This window comes from Phyllobates terribilis, unplaced genomic scaffold (genome assembly GCF_046119375.1).
Source record: "Phyllobates terribilis strain yellow unplaced genomic scaffold, ASM4611937v1 Scaffold_2__4_contigs__length_985480577, whole genome shotgun sequence".
Classification (NCBI taxonomy): Eukaryota; Metazoa; Chordata; class Amphibia; order Anura; family Dendrobatidae; genus Phyllobates; species Phyllobates terribilis.
This window is the reverse complement of record NW_027362762.1, coordinates 49021928-49042468: the sequence shown is the minus strand read 5'-3', so window position 1 is coordinate 49042468 and position 20541 is coordinate 49021928. Positions and strand designations below refer to the sequence as shown.

At 48.1% G+C, this 20541-nt stretch overlaps 1 long non-coding RNA gene across 1 annotated transcript; it reads left to right on the top strand.

Moving 5' to 3' along the window:
- Window positions 1-6144: 6144 nt before the first annotated feature.
- LOC141249398 (uncharacterized) lies at window positions 6145-20053 on the top strand. The gene is made up of 2 exons (XR_012312175.1): window positions 6145-6532; window positions 19671-20053. It is a non-coding gene; the product is annotated as an uncharacterized lncRNA (long non-coding RNA).
- Window positions 20054-20541: the final 488 nt, after the last annotated feature.

The window sequence follows — 20541 nt, the reverse complement described above, 5'->3', positions numbered from 1 at the left end:
CGTCCGGACGTTGCGTAAGGTCCTGGAAGGAGCCCAGCAGACGCCGACGTCACAGGAGCGCGACGGAAGGTCCTCAACTCTGACGATCCACTGCGGAGCCGCGGCCTACGGAACAGGATCATCGCAAGGTAGGCCACGGTCCACTAGGGGGGAGGAAGATGTCGGATACGGAGGAGAGCTTCACTGCCTCAACCCCCGCCAGCGCTACCGCTGCTGCAGTTATGCCCTTCACCATGCCCTATATCCCGGGAGCAGCTTGGCTACCCCAGTACTCAGGGGAGTCACATACCCTGCATGACTTTAGAGAAAAGCTGGATAGCCTCTTCCAGGTGTACCCCCTCACAGAAGAGCAAAAAGTGAGCATCCTGGTGGCCCAACTAACCGGGGCAGCCAAAAGGGAAGTAAAATCCTGGCCACCTGGGAGGAAGACTGTCGCAGGGATACTAACCCGGCTGAAGGACACCTTTGATACCCGCACCTCAGCCGAGATTAAGCTTAGATTCTACGGGTGCAAGCAGCGAGCGCATGAGAGTATAAGGGACTATGCACTAAACCTACAAGAGGCCCTGAGGGCCATTAAGCAGACCGACCCTGATGGAGTGGGAAACGAGGACAGGCTGTTGACCGAACAGTTTATAGAGGGACTGTATTGTAATACCCACCGAACACAGTTGCGGGCAATGGCCTTACAGGATCCCCATCTGGGCTTTGCACAGTTCAAGGACAGAGCCATCCGGGTGCTCCGAGAACCGGCACCGGGTGGCGTTGTGACCCACAAGCGCCCTGCTATCACTTACCACCAGGAGGCGGCGCCCTTGTCGGCAGGGCCTGTGGGAGCTGATGCGCAGGCTTTGGACAATGACCCGGCTCCAGACCTACACCATCAGGTCCAAGAGCTAGCTAAGAGCGTTGCTGCGCTAACCCGAACTGTGCAGTCTTTACAGGCTTCCACCCCAGGGAAGATCCAGCTGGCATCCGGACCGGAGGACATCCCGTGGCGTCGACCAAGGAGGACCCCACCGGCCAGAGGAAGACCCAGTGACCGATACAGCGAGGACGGACGACCCATCTGCCGCCGCTGCAATCAACCTGGACATATGGCAAGGTACTGTTCTTTAAACGGGCACAACCTGGGGTAGAGGGCCAACCCCCAGGAAAAAGATCACCAGGCCCATCGAACTGGCGCGACAGATATGTGGGAGGACGTCCAGTCTTGCCTGTGGTACTGGATGGCATTCCCATGAGTGCCGTACTGGACACCGGGTCACAGGTCACCACCATCCCGTACGTGCTCTTTAAGCAGTACTGGAATGACTCGGATATTACCCGCTACCCTGACGACGACTTGAGTATCATCGCCAGCAATGGCCAGCCCGTGCCACAGATCGGATTTAAAGAGGTGACCATCAAAATCGGTAGAGTCGAACTGGCAGCACAGGGACTGATCATTGTAGATATTGACAAACATGAGAGTCACCCAAAAATAACTCTAGGAACTAATGTAATTGAAAATTGTCTTGCAGAGGTGATTTTCCTTTTACAGCAGGTTGCCAAGAACGCCAGCTCCGGCGAGCAGCGGGTGCTCCAGAAAGAGATCTGGGCACTGATGCGACGGCAACAGGTGGAACTCTCCGGCGGTGAAATTGGTAGCGTAAGAATGTGTGACCCTTTTCCTATTGCCATGCCCCCAAAAAGTGAAATGATGATTTGGTGCCGGGCAGCTATTGGTCTGAGAGGTAGAGATTACCAGGCAATGGTAGAACCAGTTTACTCAGACAGTAGGCCCACCATCTTGACAGCACGGGGGGTGGTTAATGTACGCCATGGGAGGGTGCCCGTTCGCATAATCAATATCGGGAAGAGGGAAGTGTACCTGCCCCGGTATGCCACGCTAGCCAAATTATATACCATTAACCAAAATGCTATACAATCTGTGGAACCCTTGCCTCCATCTCACCCGGAGGAAGGTAACGGCTCTAAGAAAACAAAGGAGGACTGGTGTCAGCAACTACATTTGGGTACTGACTCCACTCCCTCACATCAGAAACAGGGAGTCTATCGGGTGGTTCAAGAGTACGAGAGAGTGTTTAGTAAACACCTGTTAGACTTCGGGCGAGTCAAGGGGGTAGAACACCACATCCCCACGGGAGACCATCCTCCCATAAAAGAGAGGTATCGACCCGTACCCCCTGCACACTACCAACACGCCAAGGGGATGCTTAGAGACATGAAGGAGGCTGGGGTGATCAGGGATAGCTGTAGCCCCTGGGCAGCTCCACTAGTCTTAGTCAGAAAAAAAGACAACACCATGAGGATGTGTGTAGATTACCGGAAAATCAACCGTATCACACACAAGGATGCGTACCCCTTACCAAGGATAGAGGAGTCATTGGCTGCTTTAAGATCTGCTAACTTCTTCTCTACCTTGGATCTCACTAGCGGGTACTGGCAGGTTCCTGTGGCAGAGGCGGACCGGGAGAAGACCGCATTCACCACCCCGATGGGACTTAGCGAGTTCACCTGCATGCCGTTCGGACTCTGCAACGCACCAGGAACCTTCCAACGACTAATGGAGTGTTGTCTGGGCCACAGAAACTTCGAGACGGTCCTGTTGTACCTGGACGATGTCATCGTATATTCCAAGACGTATGAGGACCACCTGAAACACCTGGCGGAAGTGTTCGAAGCTCTGGCGAGTTACGGCCTAAAGGTGAAACCCTCCAAGTGTCACCTCCTGAAACCAAAGGTGCAGTACCTGGGACACGTGGTGAGCGCTGACGGAGTGGCTCCCGACCCTGATAAGATCACCGCAATTAAGGAATGGCCAAGCCCCTCCAGCGTAAAAGAAGTGCGGCAGTTCCTCGGGTTGGTAGGCTACTACCGAAGGTTTATTCCCGGTTTCACCAAAAAGGCAGCACCTATGCAGGACCTCCTGATAGGCCAGTCCCGGAAGGCCAAGAACCAGAAGCCGCCCTTCAAATGGGAGGAGCTGGAAGAAGAGTCCTTCCGCCAGCTGAAGATGGCCCTCACGGGGGACGAAATCCTGGCGTACCCGGATTATAGCCAGCCCTTTATCCTCTACACCGACGCCAGTAACATCGGGCTAGGAGCCGTACTGTCCCAGATCCAGCAGGGGAAGGAACGAGTAATCGCCTACGCCAGCCGAAAGCTGCGACCCACCGAAAGGAATCCCGAGAATTACAGCTCATTTAAGCTAGAGTTCCTGGCCGTAGTATGGGCAGTCACCGAGCGCTTTAAGCATTACCTCGCTTCTTCCCGGTTCACCGTGTACACGGATAACAACCCGTTGACACACCTGGACATGGCAAGACTCGGTGCCCTGGAGCAGAGGTGGATGGCCCGTCTGTCCAACTACGAGTTCACAATCAAATACCGGGCCGGACGCTCCAATACCAACGCGGACGCCCTGTCCAGGATGCCCAACCTGCCGGACGAAGGAGAAGATCCGGAGGGACTGGAAGAAGTTGAACTCCCTGCGTTCCACCGTCATGGGACTATCCAGTACTCCCACCGGGTAAGGAGTAAGCAGGCTGCTACGTTGAACCCCTTACCTCACTACAACTGGGCGGAAACGCAAGACAGCGACCCTGCCGTCCGACTGGTGAAGGAGATGCTGACTCGCCCGGAGGCTTGCCTTGAACCAGACGCTCCGGAGGAAGCCAAACAACTATGGGCAGAGAGGAGTCGACTGTTCCTTTACAAGGGGAAGTTGTGCCGCAGAATGGTTAACTCCCGGACGCATGAACTACTCTGGCAAGTAGTGGTGCCACGAAGAGACGCAGCCATGGTGATGGAGGCATACCACGACGGAGCTGGACACTTCGGGTGGAAGAAGCTGGAGTTCCTGCTGCGCGAGCGATTCCACTGGGTAGGCATGAGGGGAACCATTGAGAAGTGGTGCAGAGACTGTGGCCCGTGCAACCTAAGAAGGAAGGATCGTGCCAGCCAGAAGACTCCCCTGCAGTCCATCGTCACCCGGCAGCCGTTGGAACTGGTAGCCTTGGATCATGTAAAACTGACCCCAAGCAGAAGTGGCTACGTCTACGCACTAACCATCGTGGATCACTACTCCCGGTTCTTGGTTGTCGTCCCCGTCAAGGACTTAACAGCTCGAACAGCAGCGAGAGCCTTCCAGCAGCATTTCTGCCGTCCACACGGGTACCCGGACCAAGTGTTGACAGACCAGGGACCTGCCTTTGAAGCGGAGGTCTTCCAAGAATTCTGCACTCTGTATGGCTGCCGGAAGATAAGGACGACACCCTATCATCCGCAAACTAATGGACTTTGTGAGAAAATGAACCAGGTGGTAATGGATCTTCTGAAAACGTTGCCCCTGGAAGAACGCAGTCTGTGGCCTGAGAAGCTGCCCGATCTGGTGGACCTATACAACCACATCCCGGTAGGTTCCACCAACTGTACCCCGGCTTACCTAATGAGGGCAAGACCTGGTAAGTTACCTGTTGACCTGGAAATGGGAGTCCTGACACCCGAGGACACTTCACCAGAAGCAGACTGGGACACAGAGAGGCAGCAGCAGTACCGGAGAGTACAGGAGAGCGTGGAGCGAAGTCTCTGTCAGGCTAGGGAAAGACAAGAGAAAACTTACAACCAGTATGCTCCCGCTGTTCCCCTGGTACCCGGAGAGCAGGTCTTGAAGAGGAAGAGACGGCTCCACAAGTTGGACGACCAGTGGGAGAAGGACCCGTACACCGTACTGCCCTCAAGCCACGAGAACCCGAAGGTTTGTACCATCAGTAAAGACGGAGGGGAAACTACAGCCATTGTATCCCGGGACCACCTGAAGAAGTGTCCCGAACAACTGAGGAACCCTGAAGAGGAACAAGAAGACCATCGACCCGTAGAGGAAAGGGAAGATATGGTTAGTACTGTGCTCGGGGACTTCCCTCGGTCTTGGACTCAAGTCAATGGTGCAGTTGTGGTACCCGTACTCACCTTCCTCCAACCAGCATCCCAAGCACCTACGGAGCAACAGGTAGAGCTGGAAGAACAGCCGGTCCAGGAGGCAGAAGACCCCACACCCGCAGACCAGGAGGATCAACCCTCTGCTTGCAGTGAGCCTGCCATATCCCTAGTGAGCCAAAGAGCCGGTAGACAGCTGCCCAGTTTACCCTTGACAGCTCCTACACCCTGTAGTTCAGGGCTAGGCAGTCAGCTCCGTAGGTCCACTAGAGGCCAGTTACCCGCACGGTGGAGGATTTGAAGTGTATAAATTGTTCTATTTATGTTTATCTGTGTATTGGTGCTTGTGTATAATTTTGTGTTTCCAGTTATTTTTAGGAATCCTTGGTGGATTTACCGGGAATCCTTGTATATAGTTGGAGCGTAACCCAGGATGGACTAGAGACTGTTAAGGACTCGGGGTAGGACAGACCCCTACCTGGTTACGTCTCCCTGTTTTGGTGAAATGGACACCTTGCTTTTCTTCAAAGACTGCACCCGGTTACGGACATGCCGTGACCACCTTTATGTGTTTCTTCTTATTGTACTGTTATTGTTGTTATATCTTGTTATGTTTTTCTAAAATATGTTTAGTCCCGGAGTACTAAATTTCACTAGGGGGGAATGTGGCACCCCAGGGGTCTGGTTTTCCACAGTAATGTAATGTTATGTCTGAGAGCAGGTGGGAGGTCCTTTGGTCAGGGATCCTGTGCATGCCACACCTCCTGCCCAGTCTTGGGAGGGGAAGAACTTCCCCTGTATAAACCCTGGGCTGAGGCAGGGTTAGTGAGTCAAGGAGAGTAGAGACAAGAAACAGCAGAAGCTCAGTGGGAGCAATACTACTACGAGTCAGGGGCTGGCAGCTGCAGAGCTCGCCCTGACTGAGAAGCTTTCTTACCGGACCCGGCGTCCGAGGCTGTGGGGACTAACTCTTACCCAGCAGCAGAAGCCGACCGGCAGGGGATTTCAGGTCCTCAGGCCCAGAAACCCGAAGGCACGGTCACACGCGTGGGACCAGCACCGCCATCGTGGAGCGGAAGCCATTAGAAGGCCCCGAGTCACCGGCCATACGGGTGAGCACCACACGGTACACTCAGGGACGTGGGCTACTTATATCCGCTTCTAGCAAGGTAGCCAGAAGAGTACAGTCAGTTTGGGAGGCCTACAACTCCGCCTGGCCAGGGGAGATCCCATCTGCTCAAGGACTGACCAGGCCCCGTTCACTAGCAAGTACTCCGGGAGGGTCTATCGTTGTTACCAGTAAAGACCCTGAATTACACCGCACCGTCTCTGAGTGGTTCCTGCTACCCCCATCATCCACATCTGCTGCCCTGAGGCCATACCCCTCCCGTTGGGGGTTATACCATCTACGCTGCACCATCCATCCACCGGCCTCAGCGGACTGTCCTGCAGCGGCAGCTCCATAGCTGCATTCAACGGGTGGCGTAGTCGTCCTACATCTACCGCTGTTACATCGCCGCTCAGTTTGACTCCCTGGGCACGGACCGGGTCACCGCCACGAGACTACAACCCTCAAGAGATCCGGCTCCGGGTAAGCTCCCGCGTGCGCAACGCAGCGCGACACAGGCCCAGGGGCGCGTCAGAGGCACTGTGGATATCACTGTTATTATGGGGGCACTGTGGATGTCACTGTTATTATGGGAGCACTGTGGATGTCACTGTTATTATGGGAGCACTGTGGATGTCGCTGTTATTATGGGAGCACTGTGGATGTCGCTGTTATTATGGGAGCACTGTGGATGTCACTGTTATTATGGAGGCACTGTGGATATCACTGTTATTATGGAGGCACTGTGGATGTCACTGTTATTATGGGAGCACTGTGGATGTCACTGTTATTATGGAAGCACTGTGGATGTCACTGTTATTATGGGAGCACTGTGGATGTCACTGTTATTATGGGAGCACTGTGGATGTCACTGTTATTATGGGGGCACTGTGGATGTCACTGTTATTATGGGGGCACTGTGGATGTCACTGTTATTATGGGAGCACTGTGGATATCGCTGTTATTATGGGAGCACTGTGGATGTCGCTGTTATTATGGGGGCACTGTGGATGTCACTGTTATTATGGGGGCACTGTGGATGTCACTGTTATTATGGGAGCACTGTGGATGTCACTGTTATTATGGGAGCACTGTGGATATCGCTGTTATTATGGGGGCACTGTGGATGTCACTGTTATTATGGGAGCACTGTGGATATCACTGTTATTACGGGAGCACTGTGGATGTCACTGTTATTATGGGGGCACTGTGGATGTCACTGTTATTATGGGAGCACTGTGGATGTCACTGTTATTATGGGAGCACTGTGAATGTCACTGTTATTACGGGAGCACTGTGGATGTCACTGTTATTATGGGGGCACTGTGGATGTCACTGTTATTATGGGAGCACTGTGGATGTCACTGTTATTATGGGAGCACTGTGAATGTCACTGTTATTATGGAGGCACTGTGGATATCACTGTTATTATGGGAGCACTGTGGATGTCGCTGTTATTATGGGGGCACTGTGGATGTCACTGTTATTATGGGGGCACTGTGGATGTCACTGTTATTATGGGAGCACTGTGGATGTCACTGTTATTATGGGAGCACTGTGGATATCGCTGTTATTATGGGGGCACTGTGGATGTCACTGTTATTATGGGGGCACTGTGGATATCACTGTTATTATGGGGGCACTGTGGATGTCACTGTTATTATGGGAGCACTGTGGATATCATTGTTATTATGGGGCACTGTGGATATCACTGTTATTATGGGGGCACTGTGGATATCACTGTTATTATGGGGGCACTGTGGATGTCGCTGTTATTATGGGGGCACTGTGGATATCACTGTTATTATGGGAGCACTGTGGATATCACTGTTATTATGGGAGCACTGTGGATGTCACTGTTATTATGGGAGCACTGTGGATGTGACTGTTATTATGGGAGCACTGTGGATATCACTGTTATTATGAGAGCACTGTGGATATCACTGTTATTGTGGGGGCACTGTGGATATCACTGTTATTATGGGAGCACTGTGGATATCACTGTTATTATGGGAGCACTGTGGATATCACTGTTATTATGGGAGCACTGTGGATATCACTGTTATTATGGGAGCACTGTGGATGTCGCTGTTATTATGGGAGCACTGTGGATATCACTGTTATTATGGGGGCACTGTGGATGTCACTGTTATTATGGGAGCACTGTGGATGTCACTGTTATTATGGGGGCACTGTGGATATCACTGTTATTATGGGAGCACTGTGGATATCACTATTATTATGGGAGCACTGTGGATATCGCTGTTATTATGGGGGCACTGTGGATGTCACTGTTATTATGGGGTCACTGTGGATGTTACTGTTATTATGGGGGCACTGTGGATATCACTGTTATTATGGAGGCACTGTGGATGTCGCTGTTATTATGGGAGCACTGTGGATATCACTGTTATTATGGGGGCACTGTGGATATCACTGTTATTATGAGAGCACTGTGGATGTCACTGTTATTATGGGGGCACTGTGGATATCACTGTTATTATGGGAGCACTGTGGATATCACTGTTATTATGGGGGCACTGTGGATATCACTGTTATTATGGGAGCACTGTGGATATCACTGTTGTTATGGGGGCACTGTGGATATCACTGTTATTATGGAGGCACTGTGGATATCACTGTTGTTATGGGGGCACTGTGGATATCACTGTTATTATGGGAGCACTGTGGATGTCACTGTTATTATGGGAGCACTGTGGATATCACTGTTATTATGGGAGCACTGTGGATGTCACTGTTATTATGGGGGCACTGTGGATATCACTGTTATTATGGGGGCACTGTGGATATCACTGTTATTATGGGGGCACTGTGGATATCACTGTTATTATGGGGGCACTGTGGATGTCGCTGTTATTATGGGAGCACTGTGGATATCACTGTTATTATGGGGGCACTGTGGATATCACTGTTATTATGGGGGCACTGTGGATATCACTGTTATTATGGGAGCACTGTGGATATCACTGTTATTATGGGGGCACTGTGGATATCACTGTTATTATGGGAGCACTGTGGATATCACTGTTATTATGGGAGTACTGTGGATATCACTGTTATTATGGGGGCACTGTGGATGTCACTGTTATTACGAGAGCACTGTGGATATCACTGTTATTATGGGGGCACTGTGGATGTCACTGTTATTATGAGAGCACTGTGGATATCACTGTTATTATGGGGGCACTGTGGATATCACTGTTATTATGGGAGCACTGTGGATGTCACTGTTATTATGGGAGCACTGTGGATATCACTGTTATTATGGGAGTACTGTGGATATCACTGTTATTATGGGGGCACTGTGGATGTCACTGTTATTATGAGAGCACTGTGGATATCACTGTTATTATGGGGGCACTGTGGATATCACTGTTATTATGGGAGCACTGTGGATATCACTGTTATTATGGGGGCACTGTGGATGTCACTGTTATTATGAGAGCACTGTGGATATCACTGTTATTATGGGGGCACTGTGGATATCACTGTTATTATGGGAGCACTGTGGATATCACTGTTATTATGGGGGCACTGTGGATATCACTGTTATTATGGGAGCACTGTGGATATCACTGTTATTATGGGAGCACTGTGGATATCACTGTTATTATGGGGGCACTGTGGATGTCACTGTTATTATGAGAGCACTGTGGATATCACTGTTATTAAGGGGGCACTGTGGATATCACTGTTATTATGGGAGCACTGTGGATGTCACTGTTATTATGGGGGCACTGTGGATATCACTGTTACTATGGGAGCACTGTGGATATCACTGTTATTATGGGAGCACTGTGGATGTCACTGTTATTATGGGGGCACTGTGGATGTCGCTGTTATTATGGGGGCACTGTGGATGTCACTGTTATTATGGGGGCACTGTGGATGTCACTGTTATTATGGGAGCACTGTGGATGTCACTGTTATTATGGGAGCACTGTGGATGTCACTGTTATTATGGGAGCACTGTGGATATCACTGTTATTATGGGAGTACTGTGGATATCACTGTTATTATGGGGGCACTGTGGATATCACTGTTATTATGAGAGCACTGTGGATGTCGCTGTTATTATGGGGGCACTGTGGATATCACTGTTATTATGGGAGCACTGTGGATATCACTGTTATTATGGGAGCACTGTGGATATCACTGTTATTATGGGAGCACTGTGGATATCACTGTTATTATGGGAGCACTGTGGATATCACTGTTATTATGGGAGCACTGTGGATATCACTGTTATTATGGGAGCACTGTGGATGTCGCTGTTATTATGGGAGCACTGTGGATATCACTGTTATTATGGGAGCACTGTGGATATCACTGTTATTATGAGAGCACTGTGGATGTCGCTGTTATTATGGGAGCACTGTGGATATCACTGTTATTATGGGAGCACTGTGGATATCACTGTTATTATGGGAGCACTGTGGATATCACTGTTATTATGGGAGCACTGTGGATATCACTGTTATTATGGGAGCACTGTGGATGTCGCTGTTATTATGGGAGCACTGTGGATATCACTGTTATTATGGGGGCACTGTGGATGTCACTGTTATTATGGGAGCACTGTGGATGTCACTGTTATTATGGGGGCACTGTGGATATCACTGTTATTATGGGAGCACTGTGGATATCACTGTTATTATGGGAGCACTGTGGATGTCACTGTTATTATGGGAGCACTGTGGATGTCACTGTTATTATGGGGGCACTGTGGATATCACTGTTATTATGGGAGCACTGTGGATATCACTGTTATTATGGGAGCACTGTGGATATCGCTGTTATTATGGGGGCACTGTGGATGTCACTGTTATTATGGGGTCACTGTGGATGTTACTGTTATTATGGGGGCACTCTGGATATCACTGTTATTATGGAGGCACTGTGGATGTCGCTGTTATTATGGGAGCACTGTGGATATCACTGTTATTATGGGGGCACTGTGGATATCACTGTTATTATGGGGGCACTGTGGATATCACTGTTATTATGGGGGCACTGTGGATATCACTGTTATTATGAGAGCACTGTGGATGTCACTGTTATTATGGGGGCACTGTGGATATCACTGTTATTATGGGAGCACTGTGGATGTCACTGTTGTTATGGGGGCACTGTGGATATCACTGTTATTATGGAGGCACTGTGGATATCACTGTTGTTATGGGGGCACTGTGGATATCACTGTTATTATGGAGGCACTGTGGATATCACTGTTATTATGGGAGCACTGTGGATATCACTGTTATTATGGGGGCACTGTGGATATCACTGTTATTATGGGAGCACTGTGGATATCACTGTTGTTATGGGGGCACTGTGGATATCACTGTTATTATGGAGGCACTGTGGATATCACTGTTGTTATGGGGGCACTGTGGATATCACTGTTATTATGGGAGCACTGTGGATGTCACTGTTATTATGGGGGCACTGTGGATATCACTGTTATTATGGGGGCACTGTGGATGTCACTGTTATTATGGGAGCACTGTGGATATCACTGTTGTTATGGGGGCACTGTGGATATCACTGTTATTATGGGAGCACTGTGGATGTCACTGTTATTATGGGAGCACTGTGGATGTCACTGTTATTATGGGAGCACTGTGGATGTCACTGTTATTATGGGAGCACTGTGGATATCACTGTTGTTATGGGGGCACTGTGGATATCACTGTTATTATGGGAGCACTGTGGATGTCACTGTTATTATGGGGGCACTGTGGATGTCACTGTTATTATGGGAGCACTGTGGATGTCACTGTTATTATGGGGGCACTGTGGATATCACTGTTATTATGGGAGCACTGTGGATATCACTGTTATTATGGGGGCACTGTGGATATCACTGTTGTTATGGGGGCACTGTGGATATCACTGTTATTATGGGGCACTGTGGATATCACTGTTATTATGGAGGCACTGTGGATATCATTGTTATTATGGGGGCACTGTGGATGTCACTGTTATTATGGGAGCACTGTGGATGTCACTGTTATTATGGGAGCACTGTGGATATCACTGTTATTATGGAGGCACTGTGGATGTCACTGTTATTATGGGGGCACTGTGGATATCACTGTTATTATGGAGGCACTGTGGATATCACTGTTATTATGGAGCACTGTGGATGTCACTGTTATTATGGGGGCACTGTGGATATCACTGTTATTATGGGGGCACTGTGGATATCACTGTTATTATGGGGGCACTGTGGATGTCACTGTTATTATGGGAGCACTGTGGATGTCACTGTTATTATGGGAGCACTGTGGATATCACTGTCATTATGGGAGCACTGTGGATATCACTGTTATTATGGAGGCACTGTGGATGTCACTGTTATTATGGGAGCACTGTGGATGTCACTGTTATTATGGGAGCACTGTGGATATCACTGTTATTATGGGGGCACTGTGGATGTCACTGTTATTATGGGTGCACTGTGGATGTCACTATTATTAAGGGAGCACTGTGGATGTCACTGTTATTATGGAGGCACTGTGGATATCACTGTTATTATGGGAGCACTGTGGATGTCACTGTTATTATGGGAGCACTGTGGATGTCACTGTTATTATGGGAGCACTGTGGATATCACTGTTATTATGGGGGCACTGTGGATATCACTGTTATTATGGGGGCACTGTGGATATCACTGTTATTATGGAGGCACTGTGGATATCACTGTTATTATGGGGGCACTGTGGATATCACTGTTATTATGGGAGCACTGTGGATGTCACTGTTATTATGGGAGCACTGTGGATATCACTGTTATTATGGGGGCACTGTGGATGTCACTGTTATTATGGGAGCACTGTGGATGTCACTGTTATTATGGGAGCACTGTGGATATCACTGTTATTATGGGGGCACTGTGGATGTCACTGTTATTATGGGAGCACTGTGGATGTCACTGTTATTATGGGAGCACTGTGGATATCACTGTTATTATGGAGGCACTGTGGATATCACTGTTATTATGGGGGCACTGTGGATATCACTGTTATTATGGAGGCACTGTGGATGTCACTGTTATTATGGGAGCACTGTGGATGTCACTGTTATTATGGGAGCACTGTGGATATCACTGTTATTATGGAGGCACTGTGGATGTCACTGTTATTATGGGGGCACTGTGGATATCACTGTTATTATGGAGGCACTGTGGATATCACTGTTATTATGGAGCACTGTGGATGTCACTGTTATTATGGGGGCACTGTGGATATCACTGTTATTATGGGTGCACTGTGGATGTCACTGTTATTATGGGAGCACTGTGGATGTCACTGTTATTATGGGGGCACTGTGGATGTCACTGTTATTATGGGAGCACTGTGGATGTCACTGTTATTATGGGAGCACTGTGGATGTCACTGTTATTATGGGAGCACTGTGGATATCACTGTTATTATAGAGGCACTGTGGATATCACTGTTATTATGGGGGCACTGTGGATGTCACTGTTATTATGGGAGCACTGTGGATATCACTGTTATTATGGAGGCACTGTGGATATCACTGTTATTATGGGAGCACTGTGGATATCATTGTTATTATGGGAGCACTGTGGATATCACTGTTATTATGGGAGCACTGTGGATATCACTGTTATTATGGGAGCACTGTGGATATCACTGTTATTATGGGAGCACTGTGGATGTCACTGTTATTATGGGAGCACTGTGGATGTCACTGTTATTATGGGGGCACTGTGGATGTCACTGTTATTATGGGAGCACTGTGGATGTCACTGTTATTATGGGAGCACTGTGGATGTCACTGTTATTATGGGAGCACTGTGGATATCACTGTTATTATGGGGGCACTGTGGATATCACTGTTATTATGGGGGCACTGTGGATGTCACTGTTATTATGGGAGCACTGTGGATGTCACTGTTATTATGGGAGCACTGTGGATATCACTGTTATTATGGAGGCACTGTGGATGTCACTGTTATTATGGGGGCACTGTGGATATCACTGTTATTATGGAGGCACTGTGGATATCACTGTTATTATGGAGCACTGTGGATGTCACTGTTATTATGGGGGCACTGTGGATATCACTGTTATTATGGGGGCACTGTGGATGTCACTGTTATTATGGGAGCACTGTGGATGTCACTGTTATTATGGGGGCACTGTGGATGTCACTGTTATTATGGGAGCACTGTGGATGTCACTGTTATTATGGGAGCACTGTGGATATCACTGTTATTATGGGAGCACTGTGGATGTCACTGTTATTATGGGGGCACTGTGGATGTCACTGTTATTATGGGAGCACTGTGGATGTCACTGTTATTATGGGGGCACTGTGGATGTCACTGTTATTATGGGAGCACTGTGGATGTCACTGTTATTATGGGAGCACTGTGGATGTCACTGTTATTATGGGGGCACTGTGGATGTCACTGTTATTATGGGAGCACTGTGGAAGTCACTGTTATTATGGGGGCACTGTGGATGTCACTGTTATTATGGGAGCACTGTGGATATCACTGTTATTATGGGAGCACTGTGGATGTCACTGTTATTATGGGAGCACTGTGGATGTCACTGTTATTATGGGGGCACTGTGGATGTCACTGTTATTATGGGAGCACTGTGGATGTCACTGTTATTATGGGGGCACTGTGGATGTCACTGTTATTATGGGAGCACTGTGGATGTCACTGTTATTATGGGGGCACTGTGGATGTCACTGTTATTATGGGAGCACTGTGGATATCACTGTTATTATGGGAGCACTGTGGATGTCACTGTTATTATGGGAGCACTGTGGATGTCACTGTTATTATGGGGGCACTGTGGATGTCACTGTTATTATGGGAGCACTGTGGATGTCACTGTTATTATGGGAGCACTGTGGATATCACTGTTATTATGGGGGCACTGTGGATATCACTGTTATTATGGGAGTACTGTGGATGTCACTGTTATTATGGGGGCACTGTGGATGTCACTGTTATTATGGGAGCACTGTGGATATCACTGTTATTATGGGAGCACTGTGGATATCACTGTTATTATGGGGGCACTGTGGATGTCACTGTTATTATGGGAGCACTGTGGATATCACTGTTATTATGGGGGCACTGTGGATATCACTGTTATTATGGGAGCACTGTGGATGTCACTGTTATTATGGGGGCACTGTGGATGTCACTGTTATTATGGGAGCACTGTGGATATCACTGTTATTATGGGGGCACTGTGGATATCACTGTTATTATGGGAGCACTGTGGATGTCACTGTTATTATGGGGGCACTGTGGATGTCACTGTTATTATGGGAGCACTGTGGATATCACTGTTATTATGGGAGCACTGTGGATATCACTGTTATTATGGGAGCACTGTGGATGTCACTGTTATTATGGGAGCACTGTGGATATCACTGTTATTATGGGAGCACTGTGGATATCACTGTTATTATGGAGGCACTGTGGATGTCACTGTTATTATGGGAGCACTGTGGATGTCACTGTTATTATGGGGGCACTGTGGATATCACTGTTATTATGGGAGCACTGTGGATATCACTGTTATTATGGAGGCACTGTGGATGTCACTGTTATTATGGGGGCACTGTGGATATCACTGTTATTATGGGAGCACTGTGGATATCACTGTTATTATGGGAGCACTGTGGATATCGCTGTTATTATGGGAGCACTGTGGATGTCACTGTTATTATGGGAGCACTGTGGATGTCACTGTTATTATGGGAGCACTGTGGATATCACTGTTATTATGGAGGCACTGTGGATGTCACTGTTATTATGGGAGCACTGTGGATGTCACCGTTATTATGGGAGCACTGTGGATGTCACTGTTATTATGGGGGCACTGTGGATGTCACTGTTATTATGGGGGCACTGTGGATATCACTGTTATTATGGGGGCACTGTGGATGTCACTGTTATTATGGGAGCACTGTGGATGTCACTGTTATTATGGGGGCACTGTGGATGTCACTGTTATTATGGGAGCACTGTGGATGTCACTGTTATTATGGGAGCACTGTGGATGTCACTGTTATTATGGGAGCACTGTGGATGTCACTGTTATTATGGGAGCACTGTGGATATCACTGTTATTATGGGGGCACTGTGGATATCACTGTTATTATGGGGGCACTGAGGCTATCACTGTTATTATGGGGACACTGTGGATATCACTGTTATTATGGGAGCACTGTGGATATCACTGTTATTATGGGGGCACTGTGGATATCACTGTTATTATGGGAGCACTGTGGATGTCACTGTTATTATGGGAGCACTGTGGATATCACTGTTATTATGGGAGCACTGTGGATATCACTGTTATTATGGGAGCACTGTGGATATCACTGTTATTATGGGGGCACTGTGGATGTCACTGTTATTATGGGAGCACTGTGGATGTCACTGTTATTATGGGAGCACTGTGGATGTCGCTGTTATTATGGGAGCACTGTGGATGTCACTGTTATTATGGGAGCACTGTGGATGTCGCTGTTATTATGGGAGCACTGTGGATGTCGCTGTTATTATGGGAGCACTGTGGATATCACTGTTATTATGGGAGCACTGTGGATGTCACTGTTATTATGGGAGCACTGTGGATATCACTGTTATTATGGGGGCACTGTGGATATCACTGTTATTATGGGAGTACTGTGGATGTCACTGTTATTATGGGAGCACTGTGGATATCACTGTTATTATGGGGGCACTGTGGATGTCACTGTTATTATGGAGCACTGTGGATATCACTGTTATTATGGAGCACTGTGGATGTCACTGTTATTATGGGAGCACTGTGGATGTCACTGTTATTATGGGAGCACTGTGGATATCACTGTTATTATGGGAGCACTGTGGATGTCACTGTTATTATGGGAGCACTGTGGATGTCACTGTTATTATGGGAGCACTGTGGATATCACTGTTATTATGGAAGCACTGTGGATATCACTGTTATTATGGGAGCACTGTGGATATCACTGTTATTATGGGAGCACTGTGGATATCACTGTTATTATGGGAACCTCTGTTGATATCACTGTTATTATGGGGGCACTGTGGATGTCACTGTTATTATGGGGGCACTGTGGATATCACTGTTACTATGGGAGCACTGTGGATGTCACTGTTATTATGGGAGCACTGTGGATGTCACTGTTATTATGGGAGCACTGTGGATGTCACTGTTATTATGGGGCACTGTGGATGTCACTGTTATTATGGGGCACTGTGGATGTCACTGTTATTATGGGAGCACTGTGGATGTCACTGTTATTATGGGGGCACTGTGGATGTCACTGTTATTGTGGCGCCCCTGAGGGTTCGACCGCCACAGAGATGCGGCACTTCTCCAATGGAGTGTGGTGTTCCTCCTCTGAGGTAAGAACAGTGTGATGGTCAGGACCCCACCTCCACATCCAACACCACACTTCTCCCACCAGAGGGGGCTAATAGCCACCAGGTGCTGCCGCTACTGGTAGTTGGGAGACTGGGGAACACAAAAGTTATAGGAACCAGTTAGTGGGTGAGGGTGGAGGTCTCACATTTTAGTGACACCTTAAATTTCATATTTAATACACTGCCATCTTGGTTCTTGGTTCTTTGACTGTTCCAATCGTGATCTCCCTCCCTGAGCGTGGATCCTGTGTGGACCTGCAGAGGATGGAGTCACGGCCCTCGTCCCCTGGCCTTGGGACGAGAGGCAGGCGGGAGATTATGGATGTCTCAGCCCGGTCAAGGACCATGACCAAGAAGGCCAAGAGCTTAGGAGTGTAGCTCCACCGCAAATGGGTCCCGGGGAGGATGCAGACGGAGCGGTGTACGCCACCTGTCCTCGCCTACCTGATCTATTCAGAGGGATTCCGGCTGCAAGAGGGGACCGGCCCCCGATACCTGACCCTGCTACTCTACGTCCCGGTCAGGAAAGCCCGGTAGGCACTGAGGATCCCACCGGGAACGGAAAGAATTGCGCTGCCACCCGTACCCTTGTTCTGAGAGAAGTTCAGAGGGAGACCCGGCCTATTCACTCACACACGGACAGGAAAGGACTAGGTCTAATGTCTAGGAACACTCTGGTGCGGGGTCCTGATTTAACGCTGGACTTACTCGGAGGTTGTCGGACCCCCTCATCTCTGGTGACCGCAGAACCCCATGAGGAGCAGGGAGTCGCCTTCCTTCTGCCATCTCTATCGTGAGTAAAGCCTTGGAAGTTCACCCCTATGGCCTCCAGACTCTTTATTCTGCACTACACCGCACTACGCAGTACCAGACCTCCTGGACTACTACTCCCTCCTTCCTCTCCCTCTGCCCCGAGGCCCTGCTCCACCTGTGGAGAGTAGTAATAATGACTGCTGCCATAACACCGTGCCTCAGCGGACTGCAGCAGCGCTGGTGGCCTTCACCAGGTGCCACAGGTGGCATAATCGCAATCAGCCACTCAACCCGGATAAGCCCGTACCATCCTTTTTAATGTGACGGCCCTGAGCACGGAGCGGGTCCGGGCCACGGCTGCACCCCATCTCTCCATCACACGACCCGACTGCGAGTCCCCCATCTCCCAGGGTAAGGGGCTTACAGAAGGCTTTGAGGCGTCACATTATTATGGGGGCACTGTGGATATCACTTATTATGGGGGCACTGTGAATGTCACTGTTATTATGGGAGCACTGTGGATATCACTTATTATGGGGGCACTGTGGATGTCACTGTTATTATGAGGACACTGTGGATATCACTGTTATTATGAGGACACTGTGGATATCACTGTTATTATGGGGGCACTGTGGATATCACTGTTATTATGGGGGCACTGTGGATATCACTGTTATTATGGGGACACTGTGGATATCACTGTTATTATGAGGACACTGTGGATATCACTGTTATTATGGGAGCACTGTGGATATCGCTATTATTATGGGGGCACTGTGGATATCGTTGTTATTATGGGAGCACTGTGGATATCGCTGTTATTATGGGAGCACTGTGGATATCGCTGTTATTATGGGGGCACTGTGGATATCACTGTTATGGGAGCACTGTGGATGTCACTGTTATTATGGGGGCACTGTGGATATCACTGTTATTATGGGGGCACTGTGGATATCACTGTTATTATGGGAGCACTGTGGATGTCACTGTTATTATGGGGGCACTGTGGATATCACTGTTATTATGGGAGCACTGTGGATGTCACTGTTATTATGGGAGCACTGTGGATATCACTGTTATTATGGGGGCACTGTGGATATCACTGTTAAGGGGGCACTGTGGATATCACTGTTATTAAGGGGGCACACTGGATATTTCTGTTACACATTGTCATTGTTATGGGGTTCTGTGAAAAATAATTATATGACCAATTCTATGATCGCACATCCATCAGATTCCTACATGTAAACATTTATCTGGTTTTCCAGTGATTCTATTTGAGGGAATATCTATATCTATATTAGTGAATATAATATCTTATCCCTGGTGGGCACGTGCGAGCCTTATTCATGGTGTTATACTGAAGTTGCCCTGTAATGACTCCCATCTGTGCTCTTGTATCTGCAGGGAAATCCTCAACTTCCAGGACTAAATCCTATTTTCTTGGATCTGAAGAGTCTTCAGAACGTGGAGTTTTCCAGGCAGCGTCTCCTCAGTCCTTGAAATTCTTCCAGTCACTTGATCTGTGTTTAAAGGATTCCCCCTGATCTTCTTTTATCCCGGTCTGATCTCCCTAATTCCCTTCTTTTCGCTGATCTGACACATTTTTAGGGGGGAAACATATCGAAAGAAATTAAGAGAAAAAACAAAACTCATTCCCAGAAGCTTTGATGGTCTCAGGTCGTCTGCATCATTGAGTATCAATATTTATTTGCAACTTTTTGCAACATTTCTGTTGAACAATATTGAACTTTTTGCAACTTTTTGGACTTAAATTACCCCAAAATGTTGTCTTTGTGTGTCAATTTCTTGCTAAGATCTCTGCTTGCTGTCAATAACTAAAGCAATTCTTGCTTAAATCCAGAGGCTGAATACCTATACAGATACTTCCCACCATTTTCTACGCATTGCTCACTACAGAGAGAGTCAACTGAGGCTCCATCAGTGAGCTAGTTCTGATGAGAAAAGTTTGTAACTCTTCTTTTGAGCTGCTCTCAGCTGATTTATAACCACATCAAAGTTCTGTTAAACTTTGATGTAGTTTTTTTCGTCTTATATCAGCTGATATGCTGATAAAACAGGCATAAGCAGTGCACCCTATCAGAACAAGCTCACTGACAGATTCTTAGTTAACTCATTCAGCAGCCAGAAATGCCCAGGAAAACTAAGAGCCTGTAAAAGCCAATCGGTATATTATTTTTTAATGAAGACCAATTGAAAACATTATTTTAACCCCAAAATACATGCATTCAAGTAAAAAAAAACCATTCCCAAAGGT